The sequence below is a fragment of the Haemorhous mexicanus genome, chromosome 3 (assembly GCF_027477595.1).
Source record: "Haemorhous mexicanus isolate bHaeMex1 chromosome 3, bHaeMex1.pri, whole genome shotgun sequence".
NCBI classification, from domain to species: domain Eukaryota; kingdom Metazoa; phylum Chordata; class Aves; order Passeriformes; family Fringillidae; genus Haemorhous; species Haemorhous mexicanus.
Window position 1 is genome coordinate 21,560,652 of NC_082343.1, and position 27,801 is coordinate 21,588,452.

The window sequence follows — 27,801 nt, forward strand, 5'->3', positions numbered from 1 at the left end:
TAATTTACTGATTTTTTGTGTGTGTGTGTGCGGTGCCCGTTCTCCCGCCCCCACCGGCCGCTCGGCACATGGCCTGCTGCCGGCCGGCGGCGCCTGTGTCCCCGCGTCCTTTGGGTGAGGTGTCCCGTCCGCGGCCCGCATCCCAGGCGTGGGCGGCCGGCACCTTCTCTCTACCCATCCCCCCTTTTCGGCAGTCGCCTTTTTTGTTGTTGTTCTTGTTGGGTTGGGTTTTTTTTTTCGTGGTTTTGTTTGTGTTTTTTCCAGGTGGGACGTGGCGGTGACCGGCGAGGCTCGCCCGGCACTGAATGTCACCCTGAAGGTAAAATGAAAGACACGGAGATGAACGCATGCCTGCGCCCCGCGCCGCCGCTCCCCCGCGCCCGCCGGCGAGCGGCCGCCACCATCGCGGGGCGGCAGCCCCCGCCGCGCCCCGGATTTCCTGTCCCGGCTTTTCGTTACTGCGCCTTAAAAAAACCAAAAAATAAAAAAAAAAAAATTCCGCATGCGAAAGAAACGTGCACGTACCCGGTAAAGAGCCCAGGAAAAACCCGGCCGCTTCCCCCTGCTCCTGCCAAGTTATCATTGGGAACACAGGCAGGCGCCGTGACGTCCCGGGTCAGGCCGAGTGCGGACCGGCGCTACCAAGGCGGCAGGGAGGCGCGGGGACGCCGCCGGGGCCGGGGCCGCGGGGACCGGAGCTGCCGCCGCCCGTCCGCCGCCGCTCTCCGCCCGCCGGGCCGCGCCCGCCGCCGCCGCTGCCCCCCGCGCCCCCCGCGCCGCCGCCGCGGCGCCGCTCGGCCTCCCGCCCGCCGCTGGCTCCCCCCTCGCCGGCGGAGGTCGCGGGAGCCCAGTTAAAGGAGGCGTGTGTAAAGATTTTGCAATGTCCCTGCATGGTGTTGTAGACTTTCCTAGCAAAGAAACCGGCTTCGGCTTCTTTAAAATCCCCGACGACTCACCTGATTAACCTGCCTGCGGTTCTGAGCTGACCAGGTAAAGCGAGCCCCCGCACCCCGCACCCCCCCGCACCCCCGCCAGCTGACATTGCATGGGGGGCATGTTTGTGCTTGGAGATGAGCCGCTGCCAGGAGCGCTCTACCCCCCCACCCCCCCCGCCCCCCCGCCCCATTCCACCTTCAGCCCTTGCCAATTGCACTTGCTCAGAGTCATTCACCCCCAAAAAAATCCAGCTTTGGAAAAAGCGGCACAACAGCACCGGCCACCCGGGGTTCAGTGGCTGTCGCCTCTCGGACAATTAATTTAGAATTACTGGCTCTGGTGAATATGGGGGGCGGGGGGGGCGTGGGGGGAAGAGGGGAAGGAGACTGATTTTTTTGGCTGCTGACAGATCTACCCCGCAGGTTTTGTGTGTGTGTGTCCCCCTCCCGCCCAGGGTCAGGAGTGCCGGGAAAGTGACGAGGCTTTAGCCAAGCAAGAGTTTAGGGCCGGGGTCCCGGGGTGGCTCCGGCGGCTGCGAGCGGAGCAGGGGGACCGGACCCTGCCAGCCGGTGCCGGGGCGCGCGTGGCTGTGGCGCGGCTGCCCATGCCGCCCTGCCCCCCCGCCGTGCCCTCTCGGGAGCCCCGAAGTGTCCCGGCTGCGGCGCGGGGCGAGGCCGGCGGGGGGGCGCGTCCTCGTCCCCGTCCCCTTCCCTCCCCCGCCGCTCGCTCCTTCCTGGAACACTTGTGCGGGCGGCCGGCGGGAGCGGAGCAGGCCCGGGGGGAGCCCTGCCCGCCGGGCGGGGGTCAGGGCGCTGCGTCGCCGGGCGGGAGCGGCGGCGTGGCCGCCCCACGCGGGACGCGCTCCGCGCCGCCCGTGCCGGGGTGTCGGAACCCGCGGGCGGACGCGCGCACACAAAGGCGGCGGGGCCGTGCGCTGCCGGGATCAGGAGGGGCGAAGGAAAGTGTGCAAAGTCCACGCACTGCCCGCTCCTCAAGGCACTTGACCTTCCCAGCGCCGGCCGTGGGGAGGAGGGGGCATTTGGGGAAGCGGCTGCCTGTGGGGGTCTGAGTGTGACCTGGCGGTGAGGAATTTTTTTCACTTTTGTAATTTTTTTAAAATTAATTTTAAATTTTATTTTCCCCTGGTCATTAATGACTGGTCTGGAGGTACCTTTTGAAGTGCTGCAGGGGATGCACTCTGTCTGCTGGTTCTAGTTAATATGTTTTTCGTGATCCCAGAAAAGAGAGGACTGCATTTAAGAGATGACTAAATAATGGGGGAGGCAAGTAAAAATGAGTAGAATATAAAGGAGACAAAAATGAAGGTGAATGGTAGTGTGGGAAGGCAGGCACTAGAGCAGCTTGGGTTTCTCTCCTGTAATTCTCTCCCTCCCCTATATTGTACTCCTGTCCCACTGCACCCCTACCCCTGGAATCCTTTCTTTTGATACTGTTAAGGATATTCTAACAGCAAACATAGCACAACAGAAAAACAGATGACAACCCCACTCCCCCCCCCCCCGTCTCCTCCCCTGCCCCCCCGCACTTCAACCTATCAGTGTCTGCGACTGGGAGGGAAATCCAAGTGCCCTTTGTAAAAACGCACGGAAGTTTTAGGCATTTATTAGCTACCCTGTTTAAAATACAACATACAAAACTTGCTTGATACATTTCATTGTTACTCTCCTGTTTTATTTCAGAGGACAAAATGTTCTGGTGTAGTATGCCTACCCTCACTTTGAGAATGGGAGTAGTTTACAATATAACCTACATTAGATTATACATGGTGCGTGCATTGCATTTCCGCTGAATATAGTCAAAGACTTAGAATGACAAAGCGACTCGTGGTTATGATCTTCCTTGTCTTGGGAGCATCAGGGTAGCTGGGGTTCAGTGTGCTGGGGAGGGGGGCACTGTGGTGTGAGGTGTTTCGTGTCTGTACAAGAATATGGCAAGTCTCCTTTTAGAGGACTTTAAAAGTGTGCTGGGTGCAGGGGAAGGTAAACACGACATTCAGTGTGCTCATTATCAAAATAAGGAAAGCAAATCAATTGCATTAACTGTCTGTGCAGTATCACAGTTATTTCACAGTATTTTGTCAGAAATTAAAAGGTTACCACTAGAGTACTATATCCATATCTCCAGCCTGGCACCACTTATTACTGCAATGGTATTTCAATATTAAGTGATCTTAGAGATATTTCGTCTTTCATTTTGAATCCCGAATTTGAATCGGCATTAGGATGTCAGGGCTGTGAGATAAGGTATAACAAACTAAGTAGACAGCTGAAGGGCTCCTGGTGAAGGTGTTGCTGAGAAGGATATCTTGGGCCGTTCGCAGTAACCTTGTTTACAGGGACATTTCAATTGCAACCTGAATTTCAGCAAGAGGCTGCCTGGACTAATGCCTGCGTGTCTGAAACCCATCACGAGTGTCTTTTGCACTCTAAACCTTTTCTCTGCCTTCCTTGCATAATCGTAAAAACTTTTCTGGAAGGTTAGGATGATTTTCTGATATGAAAATTAAGATGTTTTCCTAAGAGGAACACTGCTCTTTGAACTCATGTACATTAGCAACACAGTATTCATGAGGTTTGATTTTTGTTTTGGTTCTCTGATGTGGCAGGATCAGTAGTTGCACCAGTCTTTTTAACTTCACAAATATGGCTTTGATTTATTATATTTTAGCCTCGGTGGTTTCAAACGTATTTTGCAGCACATGAAGTCGGTTCAAGTCAGAATGTGAAAAAGAAGCATATAGTAGCAAGGAACAGTTTTGTAGTGATCTGCTAATTTTTTGTTTTCTTTTCCTAAAGCTGTTCCCGGAAAATCACGTGAATTTAGCGAGTGGGTGCTAAATGCCAGCAGCCACATTGATGAAGAAAAATGCTATTGAAATACTTTGGAATAATAAATAGGATATGTAATGGTCAACCACAAGATAAACATTTTACACGGTGTTTTTATGGCTCTAAATTGGCTGCATTGTAAACCAAGCTCGCTACTCTATTAAGTCATCAGAGTTTTCAATTATTTAAGATTTTCAGTCAGGCCATCTAATACAGTCTTCATCATCCCCATCAGAAAATTATGCATAAGGTTTTAATTCCTTGTTGTTGCTATGTGAGGGCTTTGTTGTGGATGGGAGTTTAATTTTGTCTTACCAGGACAAATATTACAAAGCCCGTACACAGGAAAAAAATGATATGGAAATAGCCCCAGTCCTACGAAATGGGCATAGTTATGGCACTGAAATGTACCTAATACAATTTGAGATCCACTCACTAAGAAACCTTGACAGTATCTGCCTTGCAGGTACCATGCATTTGGAAATACTATATCTCCATTTAAATGCAGATCTTCAGTTTTCTCCAGGGGGCAGTTGGCGAATCTTTCGATTGAACCACCGGTACTAGAAAAACTAACTGAAGATTTACCCATGAACAAGAGACCCTTTCAAGTCTGCTTTTTTGAAATAATGATTATAAAATTTCCTAATATTGCAATTTTATATTGATTTTGAATGCCTTTTCAGAAGTCACAGAGAAGGAATAGTGCCTTTTACTCAAGGTAGGCCAATGTCTGCATGCTTGTTTAGCAATCCTAACAGAAATAACTGCTGCAAGTAACTTCTTTGTTTTTACATGGGTATTGTGTTTGCATGTGAGTTTTGTGAAATGGACAGAACAGTCTTGCTTTGATTTTGACCTAGATTCCTCCTGATTATTCCAATACAGCTAGTACCTGCTTATTTCCCACTGTGAAAATAGGAGAACAACTGTTGATGCTATCTTGCTGGGACTGCATGTGCGGTAGTCGCACATGTGCAGTCCTCTCCCCTCCTCCTCCTTGGCTTCCTTAGTAATGGATAAGATAGCACTGGGGGCCAAAGAGGGTGCAAGCCTGTATTTCCCTGCCTGTGAATTTTCTTTCTTTAAGGGTTTGAGTCAAAGAGAATAGGAGGAGAAAAAAAGAGTACAATGACTGAGTTTATTTCCATCTCCCTATTTGGCATGCAAATTTTGCACACTTAGAGGGATGAAAAGGGCCATAAAACAAATCACACATCCATCTTATTCCATAATTGCTGGAAACTCAGTGTCACCAGGTGCCAATCCTCCTTAGAGGGGCTTGTACCATCTAGTTTCCAGTCCAGTTTTCTATATTGGTTGCCAGCTCTTTGCTTTGTAGTGTAATCCAAGGATTGAATTAAATGCCCAGGACACAGGGAATGGCAGCTTGCTGTTTGGGATGCAGGCAGCACAAACTACCTGAAGCAGGGCAGGGAGTAGGTCCTGATCTTTTCTGTGCTGGGGGTGGTCCATGCACTCTATGCATTCCTGGCTGCTCCTGTCTTCCTACTGTGGGCAGATGTGCTGCCTGGGGGTGCTGCTCTTGTCTCAGTGTCAGAGCCATGAGACTGGAAATACCATCCATATTATTCTTACCTGGTAATGGCATATAACCCACTGGCCTCAATACCCCAGAGAAAATGTGCACTTCAGCCACTGTGTGGAGAGCAGGCAGATCTACAAAGTCCAATCTTACATGCACCAGCATTAATGGCAGAGCTCCCATTCAGCTTAATTGATATTCCTATAAACATCTGCAGGTTTCTGTTTTTAGTGGAGGCTACAGCTGGGTGGACTTCTTAAAGGGATGTTTTGCATATTGAGGTTGAAAGAGAAGTTGAGCCTGATACATTAACTTATCATCTGTGTCATTCTTTTGACATCATTTGGATTACTACAAACATAAATGACAAGCAGATTAGGTGCAAGATCTTCTCACACACATCCGTTTTTAGCATGTTGATCAGTGGAGATGTTACTCCTCTGAAAACCTTGTTCTAAATCAAGTCTAGGCAAGCACAAACCTGTGCATGTATATACAAGTGGAGCAAGGCCTATCCTTTACAATACATTTTTTTCCCTTTAATATCTAGGCAAGATCTCTTATTATAACTTGACCATTAGGGGAAAGAAAATGGAACTTTTCTCAAACAGCTTTTCTGTTGGGGAATCTAGTGGCAGTTGCTTTGAAGCATGTGTAATTGATTATCCTACATTTATTTTAAAAAGAAGACATAACAAGGAATCTAACATGATGTTTTGGAATATATCTTCTCCTCACAATGTTCTTGAGGGAAATGTAAGGTTGCAGGCATCATTTCATGCCTTGTATGTTTTTGAACATAAATCAAAGAAATTGTTGGAGAGTTATAGATGTTCATAGCAACTGTAGCTATAATAAACACATGCAGTATATATTTTCCAAGCTATTTTGTATGGGTGAAAAGCTGGAGCTGGCGTTTTGTATGAACAATTCAACTTAATCACTGAAAATTTATTTCCTAGTTAGGGTGGTTTACCAGCGTAGCATGAAGTTGTACACCTTCGTTTAAGTTCATCTGGTTATGAAGGCTCAGTTAAGATTGGAAGAGAATTTAAATTGGATCAGATACCTTGAATGAATTATTCCCAACGTCAAATTTATCATGATGCTTCCATGGTGATATTTACATCTATATTATCACCTATACTGGTTTCAATGCATGCTGGATATTTTAGAGAGCAAATAAAAGATAAGAACAGGGTGAAAACTCAAACAATTTTAATTGTACTCACAGCAAAAAATATGAGCATATTTAATACAATGGGACAGAGAATCTTGAATGACTGAGTAGTGCAGAGCATCTAATGGGAACAGCAAGTAGCTTAGGCATATGCAGTTCCCAATGATTGTATTAGTTTTGGTTTAAAGTCTTGGTAGATGAAAAGGAAAAAGCAACTATGTTGGAGGAGTTTCAATGAGAAGAATTTAGCCACTCATTTTGTGATGAATGCAGAAGGTGTTCCATATGTTGATTAGGATCCATGTGCATTTAAAAGTTAAAAAGAAAATCCTGTAGTCACAGTTATTATGCACATGGATAGACGGAGGAAAGGACACGTTTTGGACCTGTGCAGGAATCAGACAGGTCTAGATGAACAGTGTCAGACAATATTTAAGCAAAGTCCTAATTGTCTGAATAAAACAGGTAGGATATGTTTCTTAGAGTCTCTGTGTACTGATGGATTCTGAGACTGATAATTAAAACTGATACTGCTTATTGAAAATCTTGAGACTAGCTGAAAGGTGTGACTTGAAAAGTGTCATTAGGCTTCTGCTGGACTTCTGTTTCATTGCAGTTACCTTCAGTTGTTCCTCTTTAATTACAAGAGCCAGAAATCTCTTTTTAAATGAGAAAGCATGTCTCTTATTACTTGACTGCTGGAAACAAGGTTTTAAAATCTAAAACAAATATTCATATACAAACTGAGAATTTGCTCCGGTTTAGCCATTTGTAGTATTAGCTGTGTCTTCTTGATGATATGTTTGAATTTTAAGGCCGTCATGAATTAAAGAAGCTTTCTAAATTGTTACAAGTGACAGACATCAGAAAGGCAGAGCATGGCCCATCTTGGACACTTGTACTAGTTTAGATTTTAGAACAGCAGGCAGTGGGGCTGGCTTCCAAGGGCCACCCTTTCCACTGGGGATGGGAGAAATGGAGACCTAGAGCTTCTGACATCACGTTAAGCTCAGGGTCAGCCTCCCCTTCATTTCTGTCCTAGCTCTTGCTCTCCATCCTACCTGAACATATTTTGCAGCCCTGCCTTAATAGCCAGACTACTTTACCCTGCCCTCTGAAGGTTGGAAAAAAGGCTTTGGATTGTTACTATTCTCCTTGCTGGATACAATGCTGTGAAAACAGAATTCAAGGAGAAAATCTGAAGGGAGAGAAAAGGGAAGTCAGGATGCTGCAGGTTGAGGTGTATCTGGGAGGGCTGGGAGGAGAAAGATTTTGCAATTCCAGTTTGTCCCATGTTCAGGACTTGTGTATACTTTTACAAAAGAAGGTAGCTGAAGGAGCTGTGTCCCTGGATCTGTCCTCTGCCCTCCCAGCTGAGGCAAGGGGGCACGGTTATATAGGAGAGGTTAGGGGGAGTGGAGTCAAACTTGGAGTGGATGTCCTCCAGCCTTGGCAAGTGGGTCTGTGTGGGGAAGGACTGCTGGATATCGTCATATTACTACTCATGCAGCATTCAGAAGTCTCAGATTTTTTGTGCTGATGGTTGGATATTTAGAGGGTGTTGAGAAGGAAACTTCATTCACTGAAATTCCTGTTTCCACTGGGATTTTAATTTTTTTTTACTTGTCTTAAATTAGTGCCTTGAGTTTCACCTGGCAAAAAGAACTTGTTTTACTCTGTGCTGAATTTCCAACAGTAAAAAACCTCCTCTTTTGCTATGCTAGAGTCAAAAGGGACCAGGTGGACAAGTGCTGTGAGTGAGTTTTGTGCAGTGTGGGCAGCAGGCTGGGCACTGGAGCACAGAGAGCAGGCTGTTCAAGGTCACTTGTGGCCCTTTGTATGGCGCATCTGGGAGCAGGATGCACAGCTGTGAGCTTTATTCCTTACTTTTCTCAAGCATGCAATCCCTTTCTCACAGCTTGAGCAACAGAGGGACAGAAGCTGTGCTTTTGCAACATGCATTAAATGTGGTGGTGTCAGTTTAGGCAGCGAAAGGTGAGGTTATGTGTCGGAGGTGACGCAGGCAGACAGTGAGCCCTGCCTCATAGCCAAGATTTTGAGTCGCTGCCTTGCAGTGTCCCTTGAGGGAAAAGAGCAAAATTAAACCTGCTGATGCCACCACACACTTTCATTTCTGTGGTGTGACACAGTCCAGGGGTGGACAGGATCCTTTTCCCAAAGGAGAGAGACAAATTCGGGAGAAATGCATGTTGAATCGATATGGTTACCCTCCCGTAAATGGCCTATTTTTAACAAAAATTATTTTGGATGTTTCCCTGATCAGATTTTGCTTCTTCTTACGTTTTTTTAATTTGAAAGGAGGAGAGGACATGAACTATGAGTATCTCATAAAATTGGGCCACAAGCCCTTACACTTGTTTGTGCTTGTGAATGAGTGTGTGCACACGTGTGCAACGTGCATACACAGACTTGAATTTTGTGTATGCACAGGATCTCAATTATTTTGCTGTTTGAATCACAGAGCATGTTGTCTTGATGTACTGTCAGTTTTGGTTTCTGCCCTTTGCAATAAAGTTCAAAATATTAAAGAAATAACACGCAATATACTAGTAGCTAGAATAGTCATAGTGCCTGAGGGGAAAAAAGGATGGTGATTAATCAGTTTCACAAATGCCCAGGAAAAAAACCTCAACTCCTCCTAACCAAACCCTGCAATGGTGCACTTTTAAAAGGGATTCTTCTAAATTTTGTTTCTGAGGTTTTCTGGCTATCCTGGAGAGAGAAGTAGGTCCTGTTTGGGAGGCAGCATGCAAGCTCTACGGTCATGCTCTGAGTGCCAGGGGAATGTGTGGTCCCAGTTGCTCTTTGGAGAATCACCCTGGGCTAAATGGTGAAACAGCTACATCTGAATTAATTATTGATAATTCTTTAACATCAAATGTGAGGATGTGTTTGGAGTATTGCTTCCCAGTTAAGAGTTGAAATAGTTGTAGTGGATGTATTCTTTTTAAATGTTGCTTTTCTGGTCTTACCAGTTTGCTTGGGCAGCAGTAAGAGCTGCAGAAGCTGGTGTAGGTTCTGCCCATCCCTGATTTGGTTCTGGAGGGCCAAGGCAGGAGCTAAGGGGTCACTAACAAAAGCCACACTGAAGCTTTGGTCAGAATACCAAATTTTGCAGAATTTGGGATGTTGTGCTCCATGGTTTTAGTCCAACAGGGACCAGGCTAGATCTGACTCTAGATAAAATAATAAATGAAAAGAACGAGCCACCTTCCACTCCCCAAATCTTTTGATTTGTACTCTGTATCAGAAAAAAAAGCACTGAGCAGTGCGTGACTGATGCAGGGCAGGCTCAGGATTAATTTAGGATAAACAGGATGCCTGTTGCACTTAATTTAGAAATTCTAAGGCAGAAAATGCTTTTGAGTGCGGCTAACAGCTTCTCATCTGCAAATACCACAATCAAGACAAAGCAAAAGATACTGTGGCAAATTCTGCAGTTCACAGTCCTGACACAGTCAGAACCTCCTATTACAGTGGGGGAGACTTCTGCTTGTATCACGGCTGCCTGGGATGCAGGATTTCAGAGTGGCATTAATAACAATAATGCAGTAAACATACAATTTCAAAAGTCCTGCAGGACATGCAGCAAATGCCGGTGGTTTGAACTGGGTGAAGTTGTCAAAGGTTGCTTTGCTCTCCAGAGCCTGGCAGTAGCTCCACTGAAATGTGATGCCATTGGTTTTCAGCAAAGGTTTCTTTCTGCAGGGCTGCAAACAGAGATCAGCTGCTACTGTGTATACACAACTAGGGAGCAAATCAAGCAGCACATTTAAGAAGCCTTTTTAACCCTGAGACTTTCCAAGATTTCTTCTTCACGCAGGAAGTTTCCTTTATATTGTCAGCAGTAGCACTTTGCTCATGTAATGAGATCAGAGCTAGGATCACTGCTGCACAGTAGAAAGACTTCCTTAAGACATTTGTCCTTGAAACTGCACCAAACTCTTGGAAGAACCCAGAACCTGTAAGTATGTATGATATAGGCAACAATAGCACGGTGCAAAGCTGCAATCAACCATTATACGATATCCGATTAGCAGAGCAGGAGGGATTTCTTTTTTCGGATGTTATGTTACATTCATTTTCAATTTGTTCTAAGGAAACAAATCAATTCGGGCTTCTGATACAGTGACTTTGCAGTAGATGAGCTGTTAGTAATATGTTTGATTTAACTATTTGTTGCTGTCATGTAGCTTGTGGACAAATATTGTAGCCATCAAAAGAACTTTTCTTATGTTTTTAGGCATTTTTAAAGGATTTGGGGGTCCATCTTGCAAATAAGTTTCTGCTTTGCTCTTTGATTTTGGCAACCCCACCCTACGCCAAACTATAAATAACAAGGCAAACGGAATTAGTCCGTATTGTTTTTAGGTGGCAATAAAATATATTTGTTTGCAGGCTTAATTTAGTCGTTAGCAATGTTGCTCTGTTCGGGGTGTTTTTTGTCTTAATTGGATTCTACTCAAGGCTGTCTATTTTGTGTTTTACTATCTTGTCTGTGTCTGTTTAAGTTACTTTGACGGGACTGCAGTCTGGTTAAACCTGTATTTAAGCACTATTTATATTCTGAGCACATTTCTGGTGAAATAAGTGGTTGAGATTTTTATTTTTTTAAAACCCTTGAACAGTATAGTTATATTAGCAGTGAGCGCCAGAGGAGGCACAACATGGATGAATGTCAGACATAGACCTCATAACCCAAGTCTTCCCTGTACTAAGTCTGACCCAAACATGTCCACTTTGGCAACTGCAACTAATAAATGCCTTGAGCTCCCTTTCAATAAATTTTTCATAAACGGTGATACTTCTGCTTATCCGATTAATTTCTCCCAGGTTAGCCTGATTGATAGCTGGACTGTGATTTCTTAAGAGCTTTCTCCATGAAACCCCACTGAAGAGCTGCATTCCATTTAACCAGTGAATGTAAAAACTGGTAACCATGGATTCAGCCACCACTAACTGTCGAGAGCAATGACTTGTTGTAAACAATACAAATGAGCCAGGATAGCAGAAGCAACCAGACATGAAATTATTTTAATAGAAATTACGGTAAAGGTCATGTGATGCTGTATTGGCTTGAATTCAATGTTAAAGGGAAAGTATTTTGGTTTTTCAGGTTTGATTTAAATGCACATCTCCACTGGCTTCACGTCTGTGTAAGACCTCCAGAAGGGCAAATGAAACAGTTCTTTGGAAAATCCTCTGCTTAATTATACACTGTGACTTAGGCCCTGATCCTGAAAGTGTAGGAATAGCTACAGTACGTGAATAATCAGTGGGTTTATTCCATGCTATGTTTATAGGATTCCGACCTTTTAAGATAAGTTAGTAAGAAAAAGTATATTCTAAGGAAATAATAACCTGTCACTAAAGGTAAATAATGGAAATGCAGGTTTTACTGGTTGTGTGTGGTTTGATTGGAGATCTTTGTTTGCTTGTTTCAATAATGTGAAAAGAAGTTAGATTTATCCCTTTGTTTTTAAATGTTATGACTTTAATTTCTCATCCAATGTCCCTCAAATCCTTTTCCTAATTTATAGCCTCTTTTATGGAAAACTGGTAAACCATGGTGTCAGCTATTATAATATAGCATGACGATAGGCACATGCAGATCGCATGAGCAGTCGTGTGTCTTGTCTCAGGAATTTCCATCCCTACAAAATCTTTGCTGACTCCCAGCTGTCACATGGCTGTCACTCACAAATTCTGACCATAACCAAATCCTCCTTGCCCGGGCATGCGCTCACCAAATCTCTCTGTGTACCCATAGACACAGGCACCAATGTCCCTGCTTAAGCACTTTCTCTTCATTAATGTGTCTCTCCTCCAAACCTGCTGCATTCCACTAATGTTTTTCTTTTTATTTTTTTCCTGGATGCTGCTTCCTTGATGTGCCTGTCCTTTGTAAGGAAGAACCTGGAATAGGAATAGTAGTCAATAAGAAATGCAAGCAAAATTAACTTTGTGTGTTATTTAATATAACATTTCAAATTGGTGTGAATTTAAATTCACAACTTTGATGGCCCCCTAAACTTCTTTAAGAAATTAACCCTTACTGTTCTCTAGGCAGAAGGCTGTCCCCTTGCAGTGTACTGGCTTACTGTTTTGTCTATTTATGTTTTGTGACATTTATATTATTTGGAAAACTTATATTGTGAGAGTCCTAGGCTAGAACCCTGGTTATTTTTATTTTTCCAGGTTATTTCTATATTTCATACGTGTCACATACATCTCTGTTGTTTTTCCAGTAATTTTGATTTATATATTTTTCAACCAGAAGTATTTCAGACAATTCTCATCAGTCTCTTACAGCTGACCAGTCTCAGCCAAGCACGAGTTGCCACTAAAATGCATAGATAGATGCAGGAGAAATCCTGCTCTCCCTATTTTTCTGAGCTGCCTTGCCAGACCAAGGGGGCAATTGCTTCTGTGAGTCAGGAAGGTGAGATTTAGTTTATACACAGATTAACAGCACGCAAAAATAGACTGACTTCTGTTGAAAAGACATACCTTTGAGAATTAAAGGGAAACCATTTACATAGGAATATTTGGGGAGGAAGAATGCCAAATTGCAAAATATTTTCTGTTGTTTGACTTTGTCCATGTTAAGTGTGTATTGGCGTCCTCCTGTATAGCAGACTTGTCAGTATATTAACGTTTTACCAAAAGGGAGGAGGTGGCTGGACAGGAAAGATACCACCTTGACTTTGCGTCTTTATCCTGGAAAGAATCCAGAACAGAAACTAAAATGCAGGTGAAAGCACAGTCAGACTCCAGACCAATAGCCAAGTAAATCAGGGAAACCATGCTGGCCTCCTTACCATGAGCTGATTACAAAGCATCAAAAATTCCTTCAGCCCTTGAAAACCAGGTGGGGGCTTTATCAATCTTTGAGCCTGCCAGAGGAAACCATGTTTCAGGGGAGGGGATAATGCAGTGTTCAGGAAGGAAGGAGTGCACTATGACTCCATGGACTTCAGTGGCATGGGAGAATGGGCAGTTTTCCTCTGCTTAAAGTATCTTTGGCACCTTTACAATCTGTGACATACATGCTTATTCTACTCTCCTGTATTTTGCATTGAATACTGATTTTGTAATGCAAAATTTGCAGGATTTAGTGAGTGAGCTGCCCATCTTTGCCCATCTGCCAATGATAGGAAGAACTGGGGAGCATGTCTCTTTCTTTCTCTCATGGTTTATAAAGGTCAGATGCTGGTTGATGGGCAGCTGCAGGAGAATTTTCATTTGAAGCAGAGCTCTGGGAAGATGTATTTGAATCCCCAAAATGGAGACCTCCGTGTTTTAGCCATAGAGGAATCTTAGTGATTGCAGTCAGTTAGATGTTGCAGTGCATACCTGGGATCTGTCAAAAATATTTACCATGAAAATAATTAGTAATGATTAATGATATCTGTTTTGTAAAAACAGTAATATAGAATAGTAACATTAAGTTGTATTTTATTGTTGTAATTCTATTCTACTTTTATGCCAAGATTACTTTTATCAATAAGATAGTTTGTGTTTGAAAATACCAGATTCGCAGTCCTTTCAACTAAATTCAAGGGGGGTAAGTACAGGCACCTTTAAAAAATTAAAAATGGATTTGTGATATAGAGATACAAGATGAAGGGAGTGTAGGGTAAACTGTTATCCATATCCACTCACACTTTACTTCATGGTTGAGCCAGCCAACAGCACTGCAGGTAAGTGAGAAATAAATTGGTAACTTTAGCCAGATGGATTCCTGGCTATTAGAAACTGGACTGAAACTACTTAATTCCATGGAGCATGGTAAACTAGTTGGTCACTGAATAACAGAATAGTGTTCTTTGAATTATTAACCCTTTGTAAACGTTACAGTGTTTTATAAATTTCTGCTCCTTTCTGGTTGTGCCTCTTAGCTGGTGTGAGTAAGAGAGGTGTTTTTTTCATGACTTCTGTAGTCATTTTGTCTTTTGAACATTTCCAAATATGCTTCTTCCCATGAGCTTTTGAAGACCCATGATTTATGGGTTGTAATGTTCTCCAGGTCAGCATAACTGTCATAGGGTCTAAAGACAGGACTGTGATCTGTATCAGCTGCATTAACTTTCCATTAACTTTCCGTGCCTAGAACGCGTCTTTGATTATTCTGCAGTATTCCTTTGTACAAAATAAGGTCGTTCTCTGTGTAGTTTAGTTTTAACAGAACCTGACTGTCACTGACCATCAGCTTTTGCATGCATAGACTCTCTCCTTCCTGGCAAGGCTTTAGGCCCATATCCACAAAAGGATTAGATGCCTTAAGTGAGACTTAAGTGGGATTTAGGCATTGAAAGCCCAAACTGAGATCCTCAATATCCCCACTGAACTGCCACCTAACCTTAGAAGTTGTCTAACCTGTGTGAGTGCCTGTGTTTTCAATATCCAGCTTTCCCAGGTGGCCAAAGATCTTCTTTGGATGTTCTCAAGCACTTCCATCCTGACAAGGTTGAGCCTCTCTGTTCCCATTTTCCCCCTCACATCCCAGAGGACTTCAGAAAGTGCAAACTCTTGTTGCAAAATGGTGGATTTCTGTGTGTGATATCTCTCACTTTCTCCAGCTGTGTCCTTGAAGGAAAGGACCCTCCATTAGGTTTCTTTTAGGAGCAGCCTGGGAACCTTGAAAAAGGTACCGAAACTAAAAAATTTGACTATTGCTGCTTAAAAATGGAGCTCCTAGATATGAAGTGGGGCTGCAGATGAGTGTGGCCTTGCCCTTCTCCTGCTGGCAGCATTGGATTGTTGCTCCTGAGTTGGGTGGCACAGGAGGCACAGGAGTGACTAGCAGGGCTGAGGGCTTCCTGGCACAGGAACAGCACCTGAAAGCTGGGTACTGGGATGTGAAATTAGCATTGCTTCCCGAGGTTTTCTTGGAGAATCCAGGCCCTGGTGTTTTGTAACAGCAGTATTTGGAGGAAGAGCTCTTTTCTGCAAGAAATCACTTAGGGTTTCACCTGAGTGTGATACATGGTGAATATTTTGTTTTTGCAAGCCAGGCTTATTGGGGTGTTCCAGTTGCACACCCAGAAATAATAACCACTTTTTTTAGGGCTTCAGTCTCAAGCATTTCTGGAGCTGTGGTAGGATTGATATCTGTCTCGCTCTGCAGAGGCCAAAGCAAATGTCTTGTTAGTAGCAGAGTAAGTGGTCCTGTGCCATCACTTATTTCTCAGCTGTACTCGTGACATTTCATGTGTTCTCAGCCATGTCTGTTGTTTGTTTAAATCCTGCTAGTTCCTTGATTTATCAGTTTTCTGTAGACTTTTGTTCGAGCAGTCCCAAATGCTATCCTATTTCAAATAGATGCATCCTAATCAGCAAATAGTCTTTCATCAATGGCTTTAACTCTTTCACATAACTCTGCATATGTCCACTTTGACCTTCTCTTCTTTAAAATACTGATTTTTTTATTTTTTTTTTTAATGGGGACAGTATTTAGGAAATCTCCCAAAATCATTGAACTTCTCCCAAATCATTGTCTTTTTGTGACAAAGTACCTTTTACCCACATTATTAGATAGGAATATTTTTCTTTTTCTCTTCTCTTATTTTTTTTTCCCTGTGAGGGAGAATTCTTCTCAGGGAATCCCTAGTTTATTAGTTTGTTAAAGATAGCCAGACTGTCTGCAATCTTAATATTATTTCTTGCTGCTTTTGATTTATGGACCTGCGTACAGTGCTGAAAACAGAAATACAGAACGTAGAACATATTTGTATAGAAGTATAGCCTAGAAATTATAAAAGCACAAAAAAGATGTAGTTGTAAATTTGGAAACTGCAATCATGAAAAGCCTATATACAATGAATAAACTTAACATGTAATGACATGTGCAGTATATGCTCCTTAAGAAGCCTAGAAGTGTTTATATACAGACAGGTAAGATTTGTATGACTGTCTATGATAATGACACCTTAATAGCTAAGGATATTATTAATGTATTTTTAAAACTGATACAGGGAGCTCTGTTATTTTGAATGAGAGTGTATGGTGTAAATTAACCTGTAACTTTCAGTCTTCTCACTTTGTGTTTTCAGAATGGCATGCTTGAATTATTATACATTTATTTTGGCATTTTAGTGCACCCAAACATTGTGAGCATTAGTTCATCATACATCACGAACGTATGACTATTGTACGGAACCAGTTTTAGGTATAGGAAGTTCAGCAAGTATTGTGCCTTGGTGGTTGCCAGATCACTTGCATGCTTGCTAAATCCTATGCACAGGGCTTCCGTTTGCTGGGTTACTCATTGAGCTTTTAATAGTCAACTTAATTTTAGTTAAGGTTCAGTTTAGTAACTCTTGCAATTAGTGGAAAATATTGTCAGCATTCATCTGGTAAAGCATATTACTTATGAAAGGCACACATGAGTATTTGTGGAGGTAAAAGATAACAGATCCATTCTGGTGGATCCCATCATGACTGGCCTTTAAGGGTAAATTACAGAACATTTTAATCATTGGGGGTAACCTTACAGAAAATGGAATCTCTAGTTTGCATGTAGGAGGACATTTGGTCTCCCTTGCTCACTGCTGCTTCCCAACACCGACAGTGGCTCCATGCGTGGGGTCCCTGGCTGCGTGTCAGGCCATGGGCTTCACATCAGTGCTGGTGAGGTGCTGCTCCTGAGATGGGCTTGAAGCCCTCAGAAGAGTGAGAGTTCCCATTTTAGGGCAAGCTCTTGAGCCCCCTCTTGCCTGTTTGCTTTTCCTTTCTGTAAACAGCTGAGCTATGGGTGGCAAGTCTGCTGCTTGACTCTTCTAAGGCAGTTTTATGGGTTGTTTAATGGGTACAGGTAGAGGACTCTGGGTGAGATTTTTTTTTCACTCATATAAAATGGAGATATGATTTCACCCAGCCTTTTAGTGTCCTGAGAAATGAAATACTGGGAACAATAACCCAAGTAACTAACTTGGAAATAAAGGCAAAGGTGCAACAACCAAATGCAGCAAGAGGGTGTTTTTTCCTTTTTTGCCAAATGAATAGGTTAAAATGGATGCATTAGTCTTATGTTACTGGAAAATGAAAGCCGTGTGTTCCCACAGGATGGACACTACAAGGACAGTTACAGCAGTATCCTGCCCTGTCAATGGTGCTCATGTCTGATCTGGGATTTCTCAGATCCATAAATACCCAAAATGCATGTCTCTAACAGAATAAGTAGAAATTGTATAACAGAGAAAGCACAAGGTCAAATGCTGTCTTTATCATAATTGTGTCTCTTGCTCAGAAGTTAATGCCTGTTTTGTTTGAGTGGAGAGAAATTCAGGAATGCATATCCCGATCCAGTCTATTGGGCTCCAGTCACTGTCTTGTGACTTATACTGTGTGTTCAGGGTCCCATTCCAGTTAGAAATACGCTGATTTAAATAAAGGTAATGATTTTTTTTGTCTTAGAAACCTAGGGTAGAAAAGTGGAGACTGCTGATAGGCCCCCTATTGAGTTGGGCGAAGAAGAGACAGTGGAGAACTCTAATTTGTAGAAGGATGTAGGTAAGTGAAGATCCTTGCATATGAAATCACTCCCCAGCTATATGGAGGAGCATACAAGATAATGTCTTGACTTCACTGAGATCAGTGGGAATCAGTCTGGATATCACTGTAGGTTCTGCACACTCAGGTGCTGCTCTTGCCAGTGACAGAAACCCCAGCATCATGTTAGGTTTGATCTTTATAGGAAAGATATCACTGCTGGTAATATTGTGGAGTAAAAATTACTGCCGAAGACAGGGAGTTTGAAGCTTTCAGTTTTATATTTTGACCCTGTTATTCTGAGGGATACCAGTATAGAAATTGAAACATCCTTGGGAGTTTTTGTGACGGAGGGCAAAAATGTTATGTTTCCCCATTTTTTTTCCAGTTACAGGAGACTGGGGATCAAGGTTTTGGATGCTAATCACAAGAGGCCTTGAAAAATGAAAAATAGCAATACCTACCTTAGAAGAATATTTGTTTGTTTGTAAAGTTACATGAACTCCTTGGCAGAAAGGAGCCATAAGAAGTTCCAGGCAGTTATTCCTCGGTGACAGGAGTCTGTATTTAGGCTTCTGTTAGTCTTCTTAATTTATAACAAAACCTTTGAATATAATTTCCAAGATGTTCAGCTATCAGAAATGAAGTGATAATGAGGACAGAGGGTAGGTCATGAGTCTGCAAATAAGTGTGAGATGGTGAGCTTAACTTACCAGGTGAAAGAAAAGTCAGTATAGCAACTGCATGAACACTTCAAAGCATGCATCTAGTGCTGCACTAACTTAATTATCCCTGCTATAGATATGTTTGACAAACATATCTATAACCCAGATCCTGTTACTTCTCAGTGGGAAATATCAGGAGGCTTTGGTTGCCAGTTGACTGAATCCTTCCTTCTACTTTCTTGCATTAGCCTTTTCAAGGACTTTGCCTACCTCTTTGCTGATCTGATGAACAGAAACTTACCTCTCTTTCTGTTTAATGGTGGAAAATATTGTAAGATAGAGAATGATGCAGACTGATGGGATGGGTGTAAAATGATTTTTAAGCAAGTCTGATGAGGATTTAATCCTACTTTAATCAAATACTGCCTGAACCAACCAAAAATAAGCTTTTATCGCCCATGCTGAATCAACCGTATTCTGGTGTCAGCAGTATTTCTCAGCAAGCATCTTGATTCATCTGTGTAATAGTACAGGGTGTTTTTGAGCATCCTGGTGTTGTCAACATTCTCCGCAAACAGTGTGATGTGAAATGTAAAGAGACAGGAGTACCCCATCTCTTCCATTGCAAGAAACGCGAGCCAGTGCCCTGTTCTTTGACACTAAAACATGCCCTGCTGTTGGCAAGCTGTGGGATTTAATAGGCAAAGGCCTTGGGGAACTTTTCAGCTTTTTAGTCTTTCTGCTCCTGTTAAGTCTGTTACACAGGGAGGTACAGTTTTTAAACGTGGTCATTTTTAATTCCTGTCCCTGGAGTCTGGCTGACAGATTGGGAGTGCGGAGGATGGGAGTGGGCTGAAAAGACAAGCTGGAAACACAGGATGTATACATACATTAAAATGGAGCAAAACAAAAATAAGCTAACTTAGGTGAACACAGATGGGATCTGTTTCAGGGCCACTCTTAACACCTGTTTTAAATGGCCTGTGGTGAAAATCATTAGCTTAAAAAGATGCTATTTATGTCTTCCCTGAACTGAGTTTACATTAACACCAACAGTTCTAACTGGAGAGAGTGGATATCAAATTTTGGTAGTTTTTTTTTTCCTTTTCTTTGGCTTTTTTTTTTTTTTCCTTTGATCTGATCAATAGTATTTTCACTGCAAACCTTAAAAAAACCCAACCATATAAAAAAACTTCGACAAGTATTTGTTTTGATACCCTGTTTATATTCGCTATGGCCCTTGACCAGAAGCCCATAGGCATTGATGTATGCAAAATATAAGTTCTTCAACAAATATTTAAAAATCTGACATTGATCCTCAGCCTTTTCAGGTGTTACTGTTGATTCCCACTTTTGTAGCAAAGACCAGAACTTGTTGACAGAAGCTTTCTGATTTGAGAGTGCAGGTTGGCATAGGAATGTTTTATCAACTGACTTTGCTCTCCATGCTGATTTTGACAGGTCATGCTGAAAGTAAGACTTCAGGCTTTCCAAGTATTTCTCCTCCATGATGGCATTTGAATTTTGTTATGAAACACTCCTTCTGTGATAATTTCTGCGAGCTTGTCTCTTTTGGAGGAAGGCATTGACTTTTCTCTATTTCTGCAGTACTCTTCATGGTTTTATCTTTGTTTCCTCTATCATCATATTTTTTATTTTTTTTTCTTGATGATTGTTAAGCCTACTTTTTCCTTGTTTCAAGGTTTTGAAAAGAGGCATTCATAGCTTGATTATTGACTACGTTCCTACTGTAACTGAAAGGAGGACTGCATCTTTCATGAAGTATTACTTGCCCATGTGGTACTAGTTAGACTAACATCGGTGCATGGTATACTGTTACTTTTATACACAGAATGTCTAAACCAATGTATTAAAAGCAATCAGTGCATAGGGAATTAAGGAAAAACTATTCCTTTAATTCACATACGCATCTCTCCATGCCAGCTGCAAGAGAATATGCTCATACTTGGAGGTGGTGACACAGTCTAATGGAAAGAGCAAATGCCTAGGAGTAGCTTACATTCTGGCTCTTCCCAATCTGCACACCTTTGTAAAGTATTTTGAGATTTCTGGATGATAGAAAGGGCTAAATATTATTTAAGCCTCCTTAGTTAGATAGTAGGCTTTAGTCTGTATTATTTTTGGTTTGTGTATTACATGAATAGAGTGTGAAACTGCTAGGAGAATCTTTTGTTCTTGGATACTGCACTTCCCTTTGGCCTCTCTTTTTCTGGCTTCATTTTATTGGGTGTTAAAGAGCAAAAGTAAAGAATACAGAGCAAAGAATATTTGAGCAATGAGGAGGTGCATAAATAGCAAACATATTGAACTGTGAACAAGAACTGTTTTTTTGGATGCCTCTGGAAGAGCAATGACCCTCTCGCTGCATTACTGTGGGGAGGTGACAGGTGCGTGCTGTCCCATGATTGTCCACGTAGTGCCCAGCAATGTGCTCCCTATCCTGCCTTGCTAAAAGGCCACTTATCTAAACAGTGACAGGAGATCAAAGGGTAGCTTCAGAGCCCCATAGATGACAGATGTGTATTTATGGCTTTAATCGTTTATGTGCAGCTCAAAATCATAACCCATAGGACAGCACTTCCAAACTTCCACCATCACGGAGGGACTTTTCCTGCTGTGCATTGTCACGGCTGCAGCAGACCTCTTTTCTCTCTGGACTGTGCACAGAAGACCTGTACAGCAGCTCAGGCAGCATGGGCTGCCCAAATACTCAGTTTGCCCTTCCCTCTGGGATGAGGGCAGCAGGCTGGATTTTTCCATATCAACATGTAATAGCTCACTTAGTACAAGAAACATGCGATGTAGCTGGAGAACCTTGCACTGAGTAATCATCTGTAACTGCAAGTGAAGATTTCTAAAAGCAGATCAGTAATCTGGAAAAATTGTATGTATTTTGTTAAAGGAAGTCTTTGAGCCACAGATAGATGGATGTTGGGAAGAGTAGTCTGGGGACTTGTCACTATACTCCTGCTCCATGACCTTCATTAAGCATCTGCTGTTTGCCATGGGCCTGGACAAGCCAATCAGCCTAAGTGGCCCTTTGGTTTCACCTGCTGGGGCAATTCTAGGCGCCGCAGGGCACAGGTGACCATGAATATATCTGTGTGTGTATGTGCCGGGATGTCTGAGTGGACATTCACGGGGGAGTATACAGCACTGTGCACATAACTGCAGCACATCATAATCCCTTTTCTGGTACTTCATCTTTTTTTCATGCTTTTTTTTGCAATGTTCTTGATTACCTAAAACCAGCATATTCAACAAACTTATTTACCCTTTGTTCTTTGTGTGTCTCCTGTAGTGAGAACCTAAACTCCTGCAATTCTAGCCCTGTGTTTGCAATTCAGTGTGTAAAGTTACCAGAATGCCATGGACTTCTATTATTATTATTATTATTATTATTATTATTATTATTATTATTATTATTATTATTATTATGTTTAATTTTACTTATTGGTTAAGAAGCTGTAAAAATAAGGCCAGCCTGTGACAAAAAGAGATGATCTAAAACTGATGCAAAATAAATAGTCTCTTACCACATCAGAAATGAAGACTGGACTCTTGCAGAGCAATTTTTAATGTCTTACATAATGGGGTGGGGTGGCACTTCCCTTTGGTGTGGAATGTGAATGTTGGCTTTGTGAATGGCAGAGTATGATATTCTGTGGCACAGTGATTTCACCTGCTGATTTTTAAGGGACTGTCCCACCTCTGAAGCCTAGGGGCTTCTGAAAAATATTATATAGTTAATTCAAACCCATACTTGTCTCCAAAATATCCTTGTCTAGAGTTTCTACAAAGTCTATGGAGACTTGATGCATGAAGAATTTTTTTTTATCAAGCACCTGCTTTCTTTGCCTAGCTCAGTTATGCAGCAAGGTTGTTTTTATAGTATTAAGAAGTGAGCAATATATTCCATATGCCACCAAGCTTTGTAAAGAATCCTGCTGATGACAATTTCACAGCTGCTGAGAAATAGGCTAAGCCTTCTCTATAAAGTGACAGTAAGGAAAAGAATATCTCTTCCATTAGTATTGGCCATGCATCCTCCCCAACTTTTTCCGTCTTGAAGGAAAATGTTAGCCCGTCCGAACTATGGAACAACAGATGGTGACAGAAACCAATTTCTACTGCAAAGCCGTTTGGTCAGGAAGTATCAAAAAATGTTTTGGAATTGTGGAAATGAATTCTTGGCTGCAGGGCTACCAGCAGCCTACTAGAAATGAGACATGAAGCAACTGTTTAACAAATGCGAGAGCCTGCTTGGCCCTGAGAGAAATGGCTTTGGTCAAACATTTTGGAAATTAAGAACTTTATATGCGTAGGATGTGGACTTCAGAATTGTTCTGAGTATTATGGATGTTATACAGATTAGGTTCTTAATTTCTGATCACTGGTTGCTTGACCAGCTACCAAGAAAGTAGCCTTCAAAATATGCAGAATGACCTCCAGCTGAGACAAGCTTAATATAGCTCCTCCTGGCCTAGTCAGGTGGAACCTTCCCTTTTGGCTCAGCCGATTTGCTGCCCACAGACCATGAAAGTCCCAGGGATCTGGTAACATACAGGGACACAGAATTAATGCAGAAACAGCACAGGCCACTCTACTCACGGGTTGGGTTTAGTAGGTTGTGCGTGTCTGCAAGTTGCTGGATACAGCAGGTTCCTCTGGTGATTCCTGTACCTGACCAAGTCTATCTCCTTGGAGAACAGTTTGAGAAGGAGAATTTGTTTATTTTTTGGAATTGCACCATAGTTGTCTGTCTGTGCCGTTAAGTCTCTGAAATAATCAGCAACATGTTTTTCCCCTCAGAACTTCCATAGTGAGTCTTAGCTGCTCCTATAGAAAATGGCTTGAGAGCTCCCCATACATGTGGAATATAAATGATAGTAGCTGAGCCATCTTGTTTTATCTGTTCTGATACAAATGTATACCAAATTGTACGGTAATGTCATGTCACCAGCCACACAGAGCAGATGGAAGTATCTTTCCACATATTGACTCATGTTACTCTGATAAAAGGAGTTTGTTTCTCTCCTTCTGTCAAGCCTGCTAGCCTCTGGCAAGGGACACAGGTCTCAGTGAGGAGAACTTTACCAATAATGTTTAAGTGACCATCTGATTAAAATACACTATCATTGGCCAGTATAGTTAGCCTGCACCAAAAACTGTTTGGAGTAGCCAGTTCTATTTCTTGTATCTGTGTAAGGCAAATCAGGTAGTGTTGTTCCAGGTTGAGGAGATATTGGGGAATTAACCCTTGAGGAAGCATATATTTGGATTTTATAAGGATCCATTCAAGGCCCCAATATTGGGCCCTTTGGAGACTAATCTCAATAAAGCAAGTGCCAGATCTCTGAACTGTCCTTTATTATAGAAAAGTGACAACTCCCTGAACATGGGTTGTGAATGCTGTGTGTTAGCTACCGAAAATATGATTTGCAAAGCGCCAGGAAAATCCTGACAGATAAAATAGTTGTGCTGTGAGCATCTGAAAAGCAGATATCGTCTGTATTTCTGTTTGTGGTGAGTGGTATTTGACTTGAGAGCACTGTTCTCAGATTGAAAACACATGAGGCTGAAGTCAAAAGGGAGTCAGTGTAATCATTAACTGACTCACCTTCTAGATGTGACAAGTAATGAACCATTCTAAACTTGCCTGGAGCTTTCTTTGGGACAATACCCACAGGGGAAACCCTCTTACGCTCAAGTGAAGCATTATCAAATGGGCCCTCTATTTTCCCCAAATGCCAGCTCTTTTCTGTCTTGTCTCTAACCACCTGAGGACATATAACTGCTGATCTCAGCATCCCAGCCAACATTTGCATCTCGGGGCTCAAGTACAGCATAGTAAAATCCCCAACACAGCCGTTTTACAAAAATTGCATATGCTTTTTGTTTGTTTCTTCTTTTCTTATTAGCCTTTTCCCACAATGGGGAAGTGTTTTAACTGCCCGTGCTGGGATTTCATGTTAGCAACCCTCTAACCAGCGTTTGGCTCTTTCCACTTTCTTACTTTGATTTGGATGACTGCCTGAAGCACCTGCTAATGGCCTGAAGCGTTGGAGCCGAAATTTGCAGTGTGTGTCCCACGCTCACTCTGTTTTGTTACCTGCCTTCTGGAGCACCTGCTCCGTGGTCTGGGCTCAAGAGCCTGCTTTCTACCTGCTGACAGCAGCACTCCTCACAGCTCTGCCTCTTCTCAGCTTTGTCCTGCACTTTGTCCTGCTCTCTGTAGCCCCTGCTTCAGCTTTGCCCGGGTCTTCAGGGTAACATCAACGTGTCCTGCGTGTTCCAGTGCTTCAGAGAAGAATGGTGTTCCCCCTGGCACTTGGGAACAAAGGTGATGCCCAAGTAAGCTGATGACTGTGGTCATCCTAAAACCTTTGCCATGGCATTCACCAGCAGAGTTTTTGAGTTTTTAAAAATAGGTTTTATTGGGAAATTGTGAACTAGGCCAGCTGGCTGAAGTCAGCTTGTAGGTCGGAAGCCACCTGGCAATTCAGTGTTCAGGAAACATAGGGAAAAATGTGCCCACTTAACAGAGGGACCAAAAGAAACTCAAAAGATCTGAGGAACACTTCTCCTTTCTCCTGCTCCCACTGCCTTTTGAGGATCTGCATGCTTTTCCATGAGGTTGCTCCTTATGCCTACACATAAGGGAAGGCTGTTAGAAGTAGTTCTTAAGGCTGTGTGAGAAAATGCTCCTCCTTGTCAAGGGGCAAAGCAAATGGAGGATTTCAGGGGTAACAACTTCCAGCAGGGAATTTTCTTTCCAGTCTGCCTTGGGAAGCATTAATTTTTTCCCAAGAGTCTTGGTCTGTGCCGAGGGTATTGTTTACATGGACCTTCCTTTTCCAAAAAGGTGGTTTTGTTTCTGTGTTAGAAGCATGCTGTTAACAGCAACAGAAGAACTCAAGTATTGGCTTCCTGCTGGTCCCCTTACTGACAGGGTCATCCTGTTTCCCAATGAGCTGCATTCCTTAATACAGCTACACTGTGCCCCCCACCCACCTTCCACATTGGTACTGTGCAAGGTTTTCCCCAGGAACCACCTCCCTGGGTGCCTGGGCTGCACACTGAGGCTTGTTCATACCAGAGACATCTGCTCTTGCAGAACTGGGCAGGGCAAGGATTGATTTTTTTTTTTTTTTCCTTCTTGCTTTCCTTTGGTTGCCTCAAAATAACCCTAATTAATTTTGTGGAGAGTTTAGTGTGCTCCCATCATGGGATTGCTCTTTGTGCGGATCTCTTGCGTGCTATATTTAGGTATGGTTTTTGGAACACCATGTGACCCGAATCAGATAACTTCTGAACTACTAATCATGCCTTTGACACTGACTCCCTCCGTGGCTTTGGGGCATTTTACGGTTGTTTCCCTACATACTGAATGAAAACAGATATACTCATCTGCCTTGTAGGAGCTTCTGCCAGGGTTAAGAAGTATTTAAGACATTGGTTTAAAGTAAATTTGATTTTATTGTTTGTACTGTAATCTTAGTTTAATTGTTTCTTAGATTTTTACCTTTCTAAAATGATTTGCTACCATCTTCATTTCCTTAATGGATGCCCCTATTTCACCATTTTAAATGAAATTAGTTTCTTCTGTGTAGTAGATGAAAATAGGGCAAAAAGAAAAAAGCTAAATGCCCTCATTTCCTGCCCCACACAAATTTTCTTCCTATATTTACTAGTTGATCGATCCATGGAGATGAAAAGCTCAAAACATTGACCTGAACTATTTCCCCTTGTGCTAGCTACATCCCTTTTTTAACACAGGAAGTTAGTTATCTGCTTGGTTTTTTCCTTTTTTTTCGAGTTGTGCAGCCTGACTTGTATCCTGTCCTCTTGCACTGCTCGAGGCCTCTTCAGCCCCGGAGGAAGCTGAGCTCCCTTTGGCTCCACATGCTGCATGATGGGGGTTTGGAGCCTGTGGTCCATTTCAAAGCATCATCTCTTGTCGTTCATGTCCATAATTGCTGCTTTTTGTGTTTTGGGTACTTCTGCAGGGAGCTGGAGTACTGGGATTTCTCCTGGTTTCACCTTTTTTTGCCCTAACCCTTTAAGATCTTTTCATAGGCAAACAGATCAAAAGACCTGTTTGGCCTTTCAGTGATAGGAAAGGAGCTCAGTTTGACCAGGTAGCTAGTCAGATAAAGAAGAGGAGAAATTATGGCAATGCTTCCCATCCTTTAGGAAGTAGTGAACAGAGGGGAAGAGGATTCCTCCTTATTTAAGTCAAATTTATTGTCTAACTATAAATAGAAGCTCCTCCCCCCTTCTTAATTCCTTCAGAATTAAATCCTTTGCCCAAGTGCTTATTCTTTCCCTCCTACAATGGCAGTAAAAAGCAAAATAATGCATAAACTAAAAATTCAGCTTTGAGAAAAAGGCTTACAATGAAATATCTGCCAAAGACTCTGCAATATGTATCTGTCAGAGAAAAAAGCAAACATTCTTATATTTGAATCTCTGAAATGTAACTGCACCAGACTAGTTGGGGAAAATTTGTTTGAAGATGTATTACGTTCCACGATCAAATGGAAAAAATGGCACCTGTCATCATATTTAGAAAACAGCTGGGTAACATGGCCAAGTGCCATAGTCTCTTTTCACATGGCCTTTATGCTGAAACCATCCAAGCTCCATTCTCAGCAACTGGAGAAACCCTGTGCCTTTAAATGGTTACAGAAACATCTACTTAGGGGCCAGCTCTTATTGCAGCAAAGCCTGCTTCTGATGCTTCTAATTAGCAGTTAATGGATTATACTTTACTTTTATAACCAACCCAGCAGGCACTCTTCTATAGTATTTTTCAGCTATTTTTGGTAGAAGATATATGCAATTGCGCTGCTCTTCATGCTTTCATTTTGAGCATGCAGAAAATATTAGAAATAAAGCACTATCTGAGATTTTTTTATCACTCAAATGCCTAAAGTCTGATTATGCATTTTCTAAATTCCTTATGCATTTCCTAATTTCCTATTTTCTTTCATCTAATATCTTTGAAAACTGTAATGGGTTAATTGCCCTAACTGATCTAGACTTTGATGCAGAATCTCCTAAATACATACTTATTGTTAATTAAAA

At 42.4% G+C, this 27,801-nt stretch overlaps 1 protein-coding gene across 16 annotated transcripts in view; it reads left to right on the plus strand.

Moving 5' to 3' along the window:
- Window positions 1-840: 840 nt before the first annotated feature.
- Window positions 841-27,801, plus strand: part of ESRRG (estrogen related receptor gamma) — a 372,225-nt gene continuing 345,264 nt past the window's right edge. For 7 of the 16 annotated variants that reach the window (XM_059841044.1, XM_059841041.1, XM_059841045.1 and 4 more), the window contains exon 1: window positions 841-990. The gene's annotated coding sequence lies outside the window, so the exon portion shown is untranslated. The remainder of the gene's footprint in view (window positions 991-27,801) is intronic. The other 9 variants (XM_059841033.1, XM_059841034.1, XM_059841030.1 and 6 more) reach the window with 4 other exon arrangements.